This window comes from Lygodium microphyllum, chromosome 19 (assembly GCF_053477565.2).
Source record: "Lygodium microphyllum isolate KBCC chromosome 19, Lygodium_microphyllum_v1.1.10, whole genome shotgun sequence".
Taxonomy (NCBI): Eukaryota; Viridiplantae; Streptophyta; class Polypodiopsida; order Schizaeales; family Lygodiaceae; genus Lygodium; species Lygodium microphyllum.
In genome coordinates this window covers 11,942,265-11,955,021 of record NC_141153.1, presented here as the reverse complement: position 1 = coordinate 11,955,021, position 12,757 = coordinate 11,942,265, and the positions used below count along the sequence as shown (strand labels likewise).

The window sequence follows — 12,757 nt, the reverse complement described above, 5'->3', positions numbered from 1 at the left end:
AGCAGAGACAGAAGCAGAAGCAGAAGCAGAGACAGAGACAGAAGAGGATGGATATGATATGGACAAAGAAGATTATGAAAGTGAAACGGAAGAGTCTATCCCACCTGAAGAGGATACATTTGAGGAAGAAGTTCCAGAAGCATCAGAAGCCGATGAGCTCATGCTATGGGATAGAATGGTGATGGTACCATTTGGTCTGGTAAATGGATCTTCTCATATGCAAAAGCTTTATAAGAAATGGATTAAGAAGAACAAGCCGTCTGTTAGCAATGGCTCATGCCGTCCTAACCCATCTTTGCCAAAGAAAGATGATGATGATGCACCGTGCTAACAAGCACCAATCCCACCAACCCAACAGGTATCAGAGGGTCCCTGTTATGTGACGTTCTTGGATGTGTCATCAGAAGAGGAGTCTTCAAGCCAAGAGGTAATTCGTTTTGAAACCAAACCCGAAACAGCTCTAATCCCATTTCAACATCTCAAGGAGCAACCTAAGTCTCCACCAAAAGAAGAAGTTGGTTCTAGTGGGACATCAAAAGAGGATACCACTCCCTTGAAGGAGTCAGATCTATATCCAGAAGCAGTCCGTGGGACCTTCATCCGTGAAGTAGAAGGTGAAAGGCAGTTAACTTTTGTGGATGCAGAAGGCACTGAACGCCACTTGAAGGTGGGTAGCAGTCTCCCAGAAGAGGAGTTGTCAACCTTGTACAACTTGTTGAAAGAAAATTTGGACGTGTTTGCATGGTCCTACAAAGACCTAAAGGGGATTGATCCCACAATATGACAACATCATATTGACTTGGAGCCTGATGCCAAGCCAGTACGGCAACGACAGAGGCGAATGAACCCGAATTATTCCACATTGGTGAAAGCGGAGCTGCTGAAGCTTCTGGAAGCCGAGTTCATCTATCCAGTGGAAAATAGTGAATGGGTTTCACCCATCGTGGTTGTACCCAAGAAGAATGGCAAATTGCGAATATGTGTGGATTTCCGAAAGCTTAATTCTAAAACAAAGAAGGATCACTTTCCTATCCCTTTCACAGACCAACTGTTGGACACAGTGGCAGGACATGAGCTTTATTCTCTTCTGGATGGATTTAGCGGATACAACCAAGTCCAAATCGCAGAAGAAGACCAGTCCAAAACAACCTTCACCACAGAATGGGGGACCTACGCTTACCGAGTGATGCCGTTTGGACTCTGCAATGCCCCTGCTACTTTCCAACGAGTCATGATGGCTGCATTACAAAATCATCTGCACGACTTTATTGAGGTATATTTGGATGACTTTTTGTCTATAGTTTGATCCGTGAACACTGGGAACACTTGGAACAATGCTTTGACCGATGCCGGGAGAATGGGATTTCCCTCAACCCCAACAAATGCATCTTTGGGGTCTCTTCTGGAGTTCTGTTGGGCCACATTGTCTCTGGACAAGGAATATCAACAGACCCTGCAAAGATTGAAAAGATCGCAGCTCTGGCAGCACCCATCAACCTCAAACAGTTGAGGGGATTCTTAGGTCATGTGGGTTACTACAGACGGTTCATAGCTCATTTCGCAACAAAGGCAACCTCCTTGCACAAGCTTCTGAGGAAAGATGCAGAGTTTACTTGAACGGAAGAATGTGACAAAGCCTTCCACACTCTGAAGCAGTGTTTGATTGAGGCACCCATACTGCAACCTCCTGATTGGACGAAAGAGTTCCATGTACACACGGATGCATCAATTGAAGGGTTAGGTGCTGTTCTCTGCCAAAAGGGCTCCTCCAAATTGGATCAACCAATCTATTATGCAAGCCAAAAAGTCACTGATAGGGAACGGAACTATACAGTGACAGAGCTGGAGTGCTTGGCAATGGTGTTTGCCCTAGAGAAGTTCCGCCATTACCTCCTATCTACCCACTTTAAATTTTATGTGGATCATGAGGCCCTGTCCTTCTTGATGAACAAAGCGGATGTGAAAGGACGAATGATAAGATGGCTCCTTTTATTCCAAGAGTTCGACTTTGAGGTGATTACTAAGCCTGGTCGTTCCCATGTTCTGGCTGATCATCTGTCGCGTATCCCACAAACTGCAGACGAGGAGCAGGATGATCCAGACCTCCCTGATGCTTCCCTATTCTTGGTAGAAACTGTAACTCCCTGGTATGCAGACATTGCCAATCTGCTGGCAACCCAACAGTATCCTCCTGGTATCTCTAGTCGGGAAAGGAAGAAGCTTATGCTAGAATCAGCCCCCTACACCCTGCTAGGCAGTGCACTGTACAAGAAAGGCAAAGATGAAGTGCTCCGAAGATGTGTTGCAGGAGATGAGATTGGGATTGTTCTGAAGGCTTGCCATGACGAGCCATGTGGAGGTCACTTTGCAGGAGAAGCTACAGCCAGGAAGGCTCTACTAGCAGGATATTGGTGGCCTACCATTCACAAAGATTCCTATGATTACTGTAAAAGATGTGATGCTTGTCAAAGAATGGGGAAACCCACCAAGACAAGTGCCATGCCACTGCAACCTATCCTTCCTTTGAAGCCGTTTGAGAAGTGGGGCATCGACTTCGTAGGACCGATCGATTCTCCTACCAGAAGGAAACAGAACCGATACATCCTCGTATGTATGGATTATGTCACAAAGTGGTGTGAAGCTAAAGCCCTAAAGCGGGACGATGGTAACAGCGTGGCCCTGTTCATGTACGAGAATATCATCACCCGTTTTGGCAGTCCCTTAGAGCTTGTAAGTGATAGAGGCACTCATTTCCTCAACAAAGTCATGGAAGAGTTGACAGAGTTGTATAAGATCCGCCATCGCAAGTCCACTCCTTATTACCCTAGAGCCAACGGCCAAGTCGAAGTCACCAATCGCATCCTCTGCTCGATTCTGACAAGAACAATTGCCGCACATTGTCGTGATTGGGATGATCGACTTACAGAGGCCCTCTGGGCATACAGAACCTCCCATAAAGCAGCAACAGGACAGACACCCTTCCAGCTGGTGTATGGTACAGAAACTGTTTTTCTTGTTGAACTGGAACTACCCTCTTTGAGAGTGGCTATCAAAGAGCGTTTGGGGGATGATGATTCACTGCAACGCTGTCTCCTGCACTTGGAATGTTTGGACGAAATTCGTAGGATGGCTCTACAGTGCATGGAAGCCACGCAAGCTCGACGCAAGGCTTGCCATGATAGCTTCATCAAGCACAAGGAGTTCAAAGAAGGTGATTTGGTCCTAGCCTATGATTCACGATTTGGCAAGTTTCCTGGCAAGCTCTAACAGCGGTGGATGGGCCCCTATAAGGTACTTGCCGTCAACCCTAATGGTTCTGTCCAAGTACAGACCGTTGATGCCTTTGATAATCCCTTTCTGATCAATGGATATCGCCTAAAGAAGTACTTCCCTCCTTGGGGATCTTGACAATTACGGTCAGTTGATCCTTTCCCTCGTTGGCGTGGCACTGTACTTCTTATGATGCTACTTCTGATAGCCGTTCTTCAGTCATTCCTGATGAAGTGGATGCAACCCTCTGTCCCCTCAAACCCCCCTTCCAGCCTTGATCTCTTATCCTCTATTTTCCACCAGCGACAGTGGCGAGGTGGGTTCTGACAAATGGTCTTTCTACCATTCCCTTGCTCAATTTGAAAAAAAAAAACAAAAAACAAAACATATCGGTTATGGGAGAAAAGGACTTAGGTCCCTGTCATGCCGACCTATTCTTCGAGAAAAGGTGGAAACACCCTCGGGAATAGGGGAAAACAAGAAAAAGAAAAAAATAACGAAAAAAAAAAACAAAAGAAAAACAAATCTGTTATGAGAGAAAAGGAAGCAATTCCCTGTAATAGCAGGCCTCGTTCCAGGAAAAGGTGGTAAACATCCTTGGGCGAGAAGCTGGCTGTGGAAAAGGTGGTAACACCCAACAGTCCGAAAAGTGGATTCATTAATTGATATCCCTAGGATCCAATTCCGAAGCTACCTCCCTTGGTACGCTGTGTCCTGGGTCTCTCTGTAAAGTGACTACCTGTCCTCTAGCAGACGACATGTTCCTGTCCAATACAACGTTCGATCTGATGGCTACCTCCCTGGGTACGCCTCTTCATCAACTGCGGACGCGATCTTCATCGACAACCCCTTGAGTGATGAGAGCTTTCATCCTAACCGGATGGGGAAGTGAGTATGGGTTGCCCTCTATATCTATCAACCGAGCGTGAGACAGAGGGTGGGTCGAGAGACCAGTCTTTTCCCTTCAAATCAAATGAGAGGTGAGAAGTGTGAATGAAGTGTTGCACGCACGGGATGGGCCTCTCAATGCACAAAGCACAATTTGTTTCTGTGCACTACACTATAAGGCTCCCTTGCCTTCCTTCTCGCACCGTATGCCGACACAGGGCGGGATGCACAGTCGCACCATCAAATGCGCACAAGGCATACAATCTTTGCACAAGTGACTGTGAGGATTACATCAATGGGTTTCAGGAAAAGGCTGCCCTCCTGTATCTATCAACAGAGCGTGAGACAGAGGGTGGGCTGAGTGTGACTGGAGTTTCTTCAATCAATTACCGAGAGGTGAGATTGAGGGACGTTACGACACTTGGAGTCGGGTATGTTCCCGTTTCCCTATGAACCCACGGGATGGGTTTTTCCCGTCATCACAAGACACATCACCCTGTTCTGTACACTGCACTGTAAGGCTCCCTTGCCTTCCTTCTTGCACCTATGCCAAACGGGTTGGACGCACTACTGCACCATCAACTGTGCACCCTGGCATACTCCTTCTGCACCATTCCCCCCTTGTCGATTCCTCAACCGGGTATGAGATATGGGTTTCAATCCTTTTTCCTCAAGTGATATTAGTCATGGGGTGAGTGACTGTTCTTTCATTTTAATTGAGTGATTGTGAGTTGAGTGTAGTATCCCTCATCATCGACGAATTTCCCGTGATTCCTTCAATCAGCTACCTCCCTGGGTACTGTTGCGTGGCCCCTGCCATGACGAACGTGTGCCGAGAAGATGCCTTGGTCCCTCCAGCGTTGACAACCACACTGGACGTGCCATCGACACTCAACCTTGCTTTTTGACGGAATGGGCCAAGTTTTTCTAACCCTACACCTTCTGTTTCTTCGTGACGGTCATGTTTTAAGTGTGGGGAAGTTAGTGGATGGTCTGTGGCGTGGTCCTAGGTCCCTGTTGCTCGGTTAACCCTATCCGTTAAGGTCTTAAGTGTGGGGACGCGTCCCTGCGCGTCTATATTGCATACCCCTTTGCATATGCCTTATCCTGTTCATGCCTATAGGCCATGCCTTACTTTTACCCTGCTGGGGTCCCTTCCCAGCCACCCGGTTATGTTCCACCCACCCTTGGGGCTCTTCCCTTGCAGTTTTCCTTCATTCCCTAATTTTGAGGTCCTGCCATGTGAATGCACCCTACGTTCACCGAAGTCCAAAATCCAACCTTATAGCCCTGTTCCTCCCGTTGAACTGACCATTTTTCCTTTTTACCTACCCCTGTTCCGGTGCACGGTTTTTGCGTTATTAATTTTTGAAGCATTTTGCGTAATTTAGCCGGTTTTCCATGTGAACGCACTTTTCTTGCTTCGAAACTATGATCTGACGTCCTAACCTTGCCCACCACTTTTCCCCTGATATTTTTCCTTCTTACTGTGCATCATTCCGATACACAGTTTGTCCGTTATTAATTTTCCGGTTTTTTAAGACTTTTTCATGCGTATTTTTGACATTTTCCATGTGAACCTGCCCTGTTTGCATCGGAATTCCAATTTGATTTGACAGCCGTGTCCCCTGTGCCTTCCCCCACCTTTTTCCTTTTTCCTCCTCCCTCTTTCGACTTTTGGATTTTTTATTATTCATTTTTAAATGAATTTTCGGGAGTATTTTTGGTGTTTTTCGCATGTGAACCCTTCCTACTTCCACCGGAACTACACTTTAACGTGATAACCCTGTGCCACTCCTTCTTGCGGACATTTTCCCTTCTTACTGCATGTCATTCCGGTGAACGGTTTGTCCGATATTAATTTCCGATCCCATTTTCGGTTTTTTTTGGGTTTTTTCCATGAGAACGCATCTTATCTCCGTCGGAATTATGTTTTGATGTGATAGGATTGTCGGGCACATCTTTCTACACAGTTTTCCTTTTTTGTGCACCTCATTCCGATGCACGAATTTTTCGATATTAATTTTTAATTGCGTTTTTTGATACATTTTTTGGATTTTTTGCATGTGACCGCCCTTTCCCCCCCCCCCCCCCCCCCCCCCCGGAACCTCCGTCATATATTTTTCTTATTTTCCCCCTGCCGTCCTGCCCACTTTTTGTTTTTACGCTATTTCGTTTTGACGTCCGGATTGGGAGTTATTAATTTTTCTTTATTTTTACGTGTATTCGCGCGCCCATTTTGTGCGTGAATGCGCCCTTTTTCGATTTTACGCGTCTCCACGCGCCCTGGTCGTGTCCGAATGACCCGTACCGTCATCCCCGCACCATTTCCATTCTGTCCCGGTAAATTTTTTTACCCCGCCCCGCGCACGTGCGCGGGACGGGGGGTATGCGCCCATTCCCCCCACCCCCTACCCTACCCTACCCTACCCTATTCCACCCCTCCCCTTTTCTTGGGCACCCCCCACCCCCCTTGGGCCCCTGGCCATCCACCCTGCCCATTCCCATCCTGCCCATTTTCCCCCACCCCTATCCCTGCCCATCCCCTCCTACCCCTACCTACCCCTCCCCACCCTTCTTTCTCCCCGGCCCTCCCACCCTTTCCACCCCCCACCCCTCCTAACTGCCTTTCCCTCCCTCTCTCCCTTCCCTCCCGCTCTGCGTGTCTGTCCTCCTTCCCTCCATCTTCACCTCCACCTTCCTCTTCCCCTCCTCCTCCATTTCCTCCTCCTTCCCCTCCTTTTCTCTTCTCCTCCCTCCTCTCCCTCGCCTCGCCCCCCTCATCGCCTACGCCTTGGCTTACACCCCCCGCCTGCAGGGCTTGGACACCCATCGCGCCCGCGTGCCTGATCCACACCCCCCAACTGCCTGGCCTGGATGCTCATCCTGCCTGCCCACTTGGTACACCCTGCCTGCCTGCGAGTGGCCGCTGTGCCCTGTCGGCCTGCTGGTGGACGCCGCCGCATGCCTCTGTCTGCCGCCTCTAGCCCCCTCCCTCGTCGCCGCCTGGAGCGCGCCCTGTTTGCCCTCGTGCCCGCCGCGGATCCGCCACGCCAGCCGCCGTCCCGCGCCAGCCGCCGCCAACTCCGTGAGCGCCGCCACCGTCTCCCAGCCGTTGCCACCGCCCTCCTCCCCTTCTTCCTCCTCCTACCTAACTCCCCTAGGTTAGTTGACTAACCTCCTAATTAGCTAACTAACACAACTCTAGGTAGTTATGACTAACCTAACCTACCCCCCTAACTTTAACCTAACTTTAGTTAGTTTTATTAACCTTAGTTAGCTAGTTTACTAACCCTAGTTAGTTAAACCTACCACTAACCCTAACCCCACCCCTAGTTTACTAACCCTAGTTAGTTAAACCTACCACTAACCCTAACCCCACCCCTAGTTTACTAACCCTAGTTAGGTTACTCTAACCCTAAGTTAGTTACACTAACCCTACCCTAGTTAAACTAACTTTAGCCTAGTTACACTAACCCTCCTTAGGTTAGTCCCCACAGACCTAACTTAGTTTACTAACCTAACTTAACCTACCCTGACTAACCTAACCTGACTAACCTACCCTGACTTGACTTCCTGTGACTACCATGACTTACCCACACTAACCAGACTTAACTGACTTATTTCTAACTGACTTATTTGATTAACATGATTTATGTGATTTAATTAATTTCTAAATTAATTTTTCCATATAAAAAATTCAGAAAAAATTCTAACAATTCCTTTTGTTTTTTGCCAATTTTTGGGAGTTTGTCCGCTGGAAATTACCTACCCTACAATTTCTGAAAATTAAATATTTCCTAATTAATCCCCTCAATTGCCAATAAATATAGCAAATTCATTTAAAAATCGTACAAAATTCTAAAAAATTCTTTAAAAAATTCTAAATAATTTCCCTCACCTCCCTTGCTCATTTTCCATTTATTCAACCATAAATACTCACAACTTAACACCAAAACCAAAAAATAAAAATACAAACAATATAAAAATAAAACTAAAAAACCCATACGAACCGAATCCACACATCCGCTAAAGTGTTGTCGTTGTTGTTTCATCAGTGATCTTTACTTTTCCTTTACTAGATTCACTTCTTTTGGGAGACTCTTCCGTGCGCATTTCTGCATTACATACACACCCCTTCCAGGTATTTATTTTATGTGCTTTATTTATTTTCATTTCCCCCTTAATCACAAATTAATTGTTAAAATGAACTCTTTAATTCACCCACAGTTCCACGCGCATTCGCGCTCAACACACATACTTTTTAATTAAAATAAACTCGCCGTTCACTTAGCACGCGCTACGTGCACTACAGAGGCACTTTAATTTTTAATTAAAAAGAACCAGCCGTTACATAAGCACGCGCTGGCAAAAAAGCGCTCCACATCACCTTAATTTGTAATCAATGAACTTGCATTTAGAGACCCAGTCGGGTATCGAAGTCCGGGAATCGAATTAATGCACTGCTTCACCTAATAATTGGTAATTTAATTTATAATAAGGAACCGCCGTTTTCTTGCTAAGGTTTATCACCTAATCAAAAATCACCCATTTTTAATAATTGATTAAAATCAACCCTTCCTTAAATTAATTCCCCTCACTGCACTTAATTCCCCTTTTTAATGAACCGTTTCGTGGGATGGGTATGCGCAGTCATTAGAGTTATTTTCCATGGTCCAATCTTGGTTTATCAACGATATAGTCTTGATATGTGTCGGATGTGGTATTGTTTTGGTTTCCTGTCTTTGTTACGGTTACGGGTACGGTATGCAGTTTTTTTTCTTTTATTGCCTGTTACGGGGTTCTGGGTATTTGTCTGATGCATAGCATGAAGCTTTCGGTCGCATTTGTCTCAAGGTCATGTCAAATTTTTTCTAGGATATGGTTTGCTTGGGGTTAGTTGGTTGTGTCACGTTTTATTGGTTATTGCCTTATCCTTGGTTTTTGTTTGTTGCTTTGCAAGCATTCTCTTTGATTGTCTGTGTTTGTGGTGTGTGTGTGTAACCATCTGAATGGCGCCTTCTCATGCTCCTCCCCCTATCCAGTACGTCCCACTAGTTAGTAGAGATTACTCTTCCCTACTTACTTTTGAGCCCCTCACGAAGGCGGGACTTGCTGCTTTTGTGGCTACTTCTTTTCCACTGCTTCCAGAGGATCCGTCGTTATGTGATGAGTTTCTAGCCTCTTACAGCAAGAAGACAGGATTAGTCCAAGGCATGTCTATGACTTTGACGCCTCGAGGCTTAGGGAAGGCTCTGTCTCTTCCCTTCAAAGGTGAACCTTTTGTGACCACTCGTCAGCTTTTCTCTAATGACGAGATTCTAAAGCTGTTGCAAAAGCAGACAAGGGAAATCCTCGATGTTAAGAAAGTGATAAACTCTTTCGGAGTTTCCTTTTCTATGATCACTGATCTCGTATGGAAGACGATCTGTCAGTTCCTTCAGGACAGGTTTATGCCTGCCAAAACGCCATCCCACTATTTGTCCAAAGAGCTTTTCACAGCTTCCAGGATGGTGTTGAAAGGAGTTGCTATTGATTGGAGCACTTACCTCCTCACTAAAATGGATCAGCATTTCGTTAAAGTCACTAGGGGTAATGTTACCAATGTCACATATGGATCCTATTTGTCTGCCTTCTTGACCTATTCAGGTTTACAGAAGACTATGCCTCCACCACCTCCATCAGATCCAGTACCTCCTCCTCCACCTTCAGAAGAGTCAGAACCCATTGACATAGAGGATGATGATTCTCCGCCTCCCCTGGTCATCCAGCGCAAACGCTTGAAGAGGGTAGCGGATAAAGCTCCTTCTGTACTTCCTTCAGTACCCATCCCTGCTACTTCTGGCAATGAACTCCCTGGGTATCTCACTTGCAATAACCTGTTCAGAGCACATCGAGAAGGCTCCTTGGAGATATCAGTTCCCTCCCTGAACAGTCTCGTCTCAGGAGATGCCATTCCTTTCCTCTGCAAGGATATTCAAAGTTCCATTGAGTTGTCAGTGACAGCCTATGTTCAACAGCTGTACACGTCTTTTTATGAAGAGCTCATGCAGTCAAATGACCAGTTGCATAAGGCAACATCTGAGTTAGCTTCTGCTAAGGATACCCTAGCAGATTTGTTTAAGCAAATGGAACAGCAAACCCAACTGGTTGCCACCCAAAGCGATGAGATTTCTTCATTGAAGACCCAGTTACTAGAGGCTCAATCCCAGGTTACTAGCCTTTCATAGGAGAAGGAGAGGATGTCCAGAGAAGCGAAGGAATTCCAAGCTATCTTAGATGACAAACTTTCAGCTTTACAGACTGCTAATGACACAGTGGCCAACCAAGCCTCCCAAATCAAGCAATTGCAAGATCAACTTGCAAAGTCCCGCTCTATTCCTCCAAGCCCTAATGTTCCATTGATTCCTTCTCTTTCACAGCAGGACTTGGCTGCTCTTCAGAGACAGGCTACTTTGTGCCCTCTATTTCAAGATAAAGTGGAAAGATTGCAGTCCAGAATGGACTTGTTATGGTCTACCTTTGAACAGTTTCAGGAATATGTTCCACCAGACCATTCTTTCTTTGTCCACTACCACTTACAGAAGTTGGTCTTCTATATGAAGCTTTCCACGATGGATTTACCTTTTCCAAAGGATGGCTGGAGTGGGGCTTGGTCTGCTGAGTTGTTGACAGAGGTAGTCAGAATGGTCTTTGAAGATTCTGTCACGCCATATACCATGTTGATGTCGTACATGTATCTACGAGGAGACTTGTTAATTCCAGATGAGGTGGATATGGCATGGTATGTGGGGGATGTGGTCTTACAGGCTGTTTTGTATGTCAATCATTTGGAGTTGCGCATAGCTGACATGTTCCAGAGTTATTCCTCCAAAGTAGCTGATTGTCATGATAATTCGTGGCATCCCATGATTGATTCGGTGGTCCTCAATCAAAGACAAAACACAGCTCCTACCTTTGCCCAGAGTACTAATCAACTGAGGATGGATCTCTTAACCTATCTTTCAAAACATAATCCATTTGATGCTACCTTCTTTGATGCCTATCATAGACGATCTCTCTTAGGACCTTCTGTTCCTACCCTCCTCTATTACCAACAAATGGCTCACCGCTATGCTATATATTTTTCCCTTTGTCAATCTAATTCCACCATTATTTTACCCCTTCTTTTCCAACCTTCATCTTTCCCTCAAATTCCTATTTTCACTTACTGTTCCTTTATTGAGGATAGGGTATTTTCCCCTTCTCCACCATGTCCTTCTCCATCCATTAATGTACCCTCTACATTTCCTATTTATCAGTTAACACCGTTCCTTAGTGATTCCTTACAAATTTTTGCCACTTCTTCTTTAACCTTTTCTTCCTTTTATGATTTTTCCTATCCCTCCCTACATCCACTTTCCCTTATTCCATTACCCTCTCCTAACACTTCTATATCTCAACCACCTCAGTTGGTTAGTGACTGTGACGGGTTTGATAATCAGATTTCCAGAAGAAGGGGATGGAGTTTGGATGATTGCCTTACAGGACCTCAGATTAATTGGCCAGTAATTCCAGGAGAATGGACAGCTTCCAGTCAAGCTTATCAGAACTATGTTCATTTTGCCCAGCAGTATTCACAGTCTGCAGATCCCTCAGTGAGATTAACTGCTCACTTTGCTTGGTACCTGGCGTATATGCATAGGCACTCTCATAATGATTCCAAGCCTATTCCAAAGTTGTGCATGAATGTCAATGTAAGCATTGATTCCCAACAACTGGAGATATTGTATTTTCATGCCCTCTGTTTGCCTAGCAGATACCTAGTCCTGTTGGAAAGGATGTGCTGTCTCCAATTTTTTCAAAATCCTCCTAAAAACTTTGTAGATGAATCCTTATCTATGGATCGATTCCGGCAACATCAATCTTTTAAGAGGGATCATCTTCATTGATACCTTTCCAATGTATAATGGAAGCTTTTTAATGAACAACTCTCTTTTTGAAGGAGTCATTCAGATGGTTGTGTTGTGTGTAGTGTTTGTGTTGTGAGTTTATTTATGTAATACGACCGTGGTGGGTTCCTATTGAATTTCGTGTACGAGCTACGTTTTGGAGAATTGTGGTGTTGGGGTCGTGGTTGCAGAGTTGAAGTTGATGCTGATGATGACGAAGAAAACTTTTATATCCTTTACAAATTTGTTGTGATTTTTAGTTTAATAAGAGGTGTTAATGTATAAAGAGTTTTCCTTTCTTTGTATTTTTATATCAGAAACAGGTTATAAGTTGGGGTCGTGGTGGATGGATTATTTGTGAAAAGATATTGACGATCAAAGTTGAGCTTTTCAACTGAACTTGTATTCCCTTTTTCCTGGGTCGCGAGGACGCTTCCTTATTAAGTGTGGGGATATGTTGAGTGTTGAAATGACTTGTTTTTTGGCTGATTTTTGTTGTTTTTGAGAGCTGAATGGTTGATTTTATGAGATGATTGATTGGTTTGGAAGTGGTTTGAGAGTGTTTTGGATGATAATGATTGTGTTTTGGAAGTTCATGATGTTTATTGGTGGTTCTGTGATGTTCTGATAGGTTCTGATTGGTTCTGTATACCTTCTGTTTTGCTCTG

At 45.2% G+C, this 12,757-nt stretch overlaps 1 non-coding gene across 1 annotated transcript; it reads left to right on the top strand.

Moving 5' to 3' along the window:
- The first annotated feature begins 12,423 nt into the window (after positions 1-12,423).
- LOC148019570 (small nucleolar RNA SNORD36) lies at positions 12,424-12,492 on the top strand. Its single transcript, XR_015695013.1, has one exon. It is a non-coding gene; the product is annotated as a small nucleolar RNA SNORD36 (small nucleolar RNA).
- The last annotated feature ends 265 nt before the right edge of the window (positions 12,493-12,757 follow it).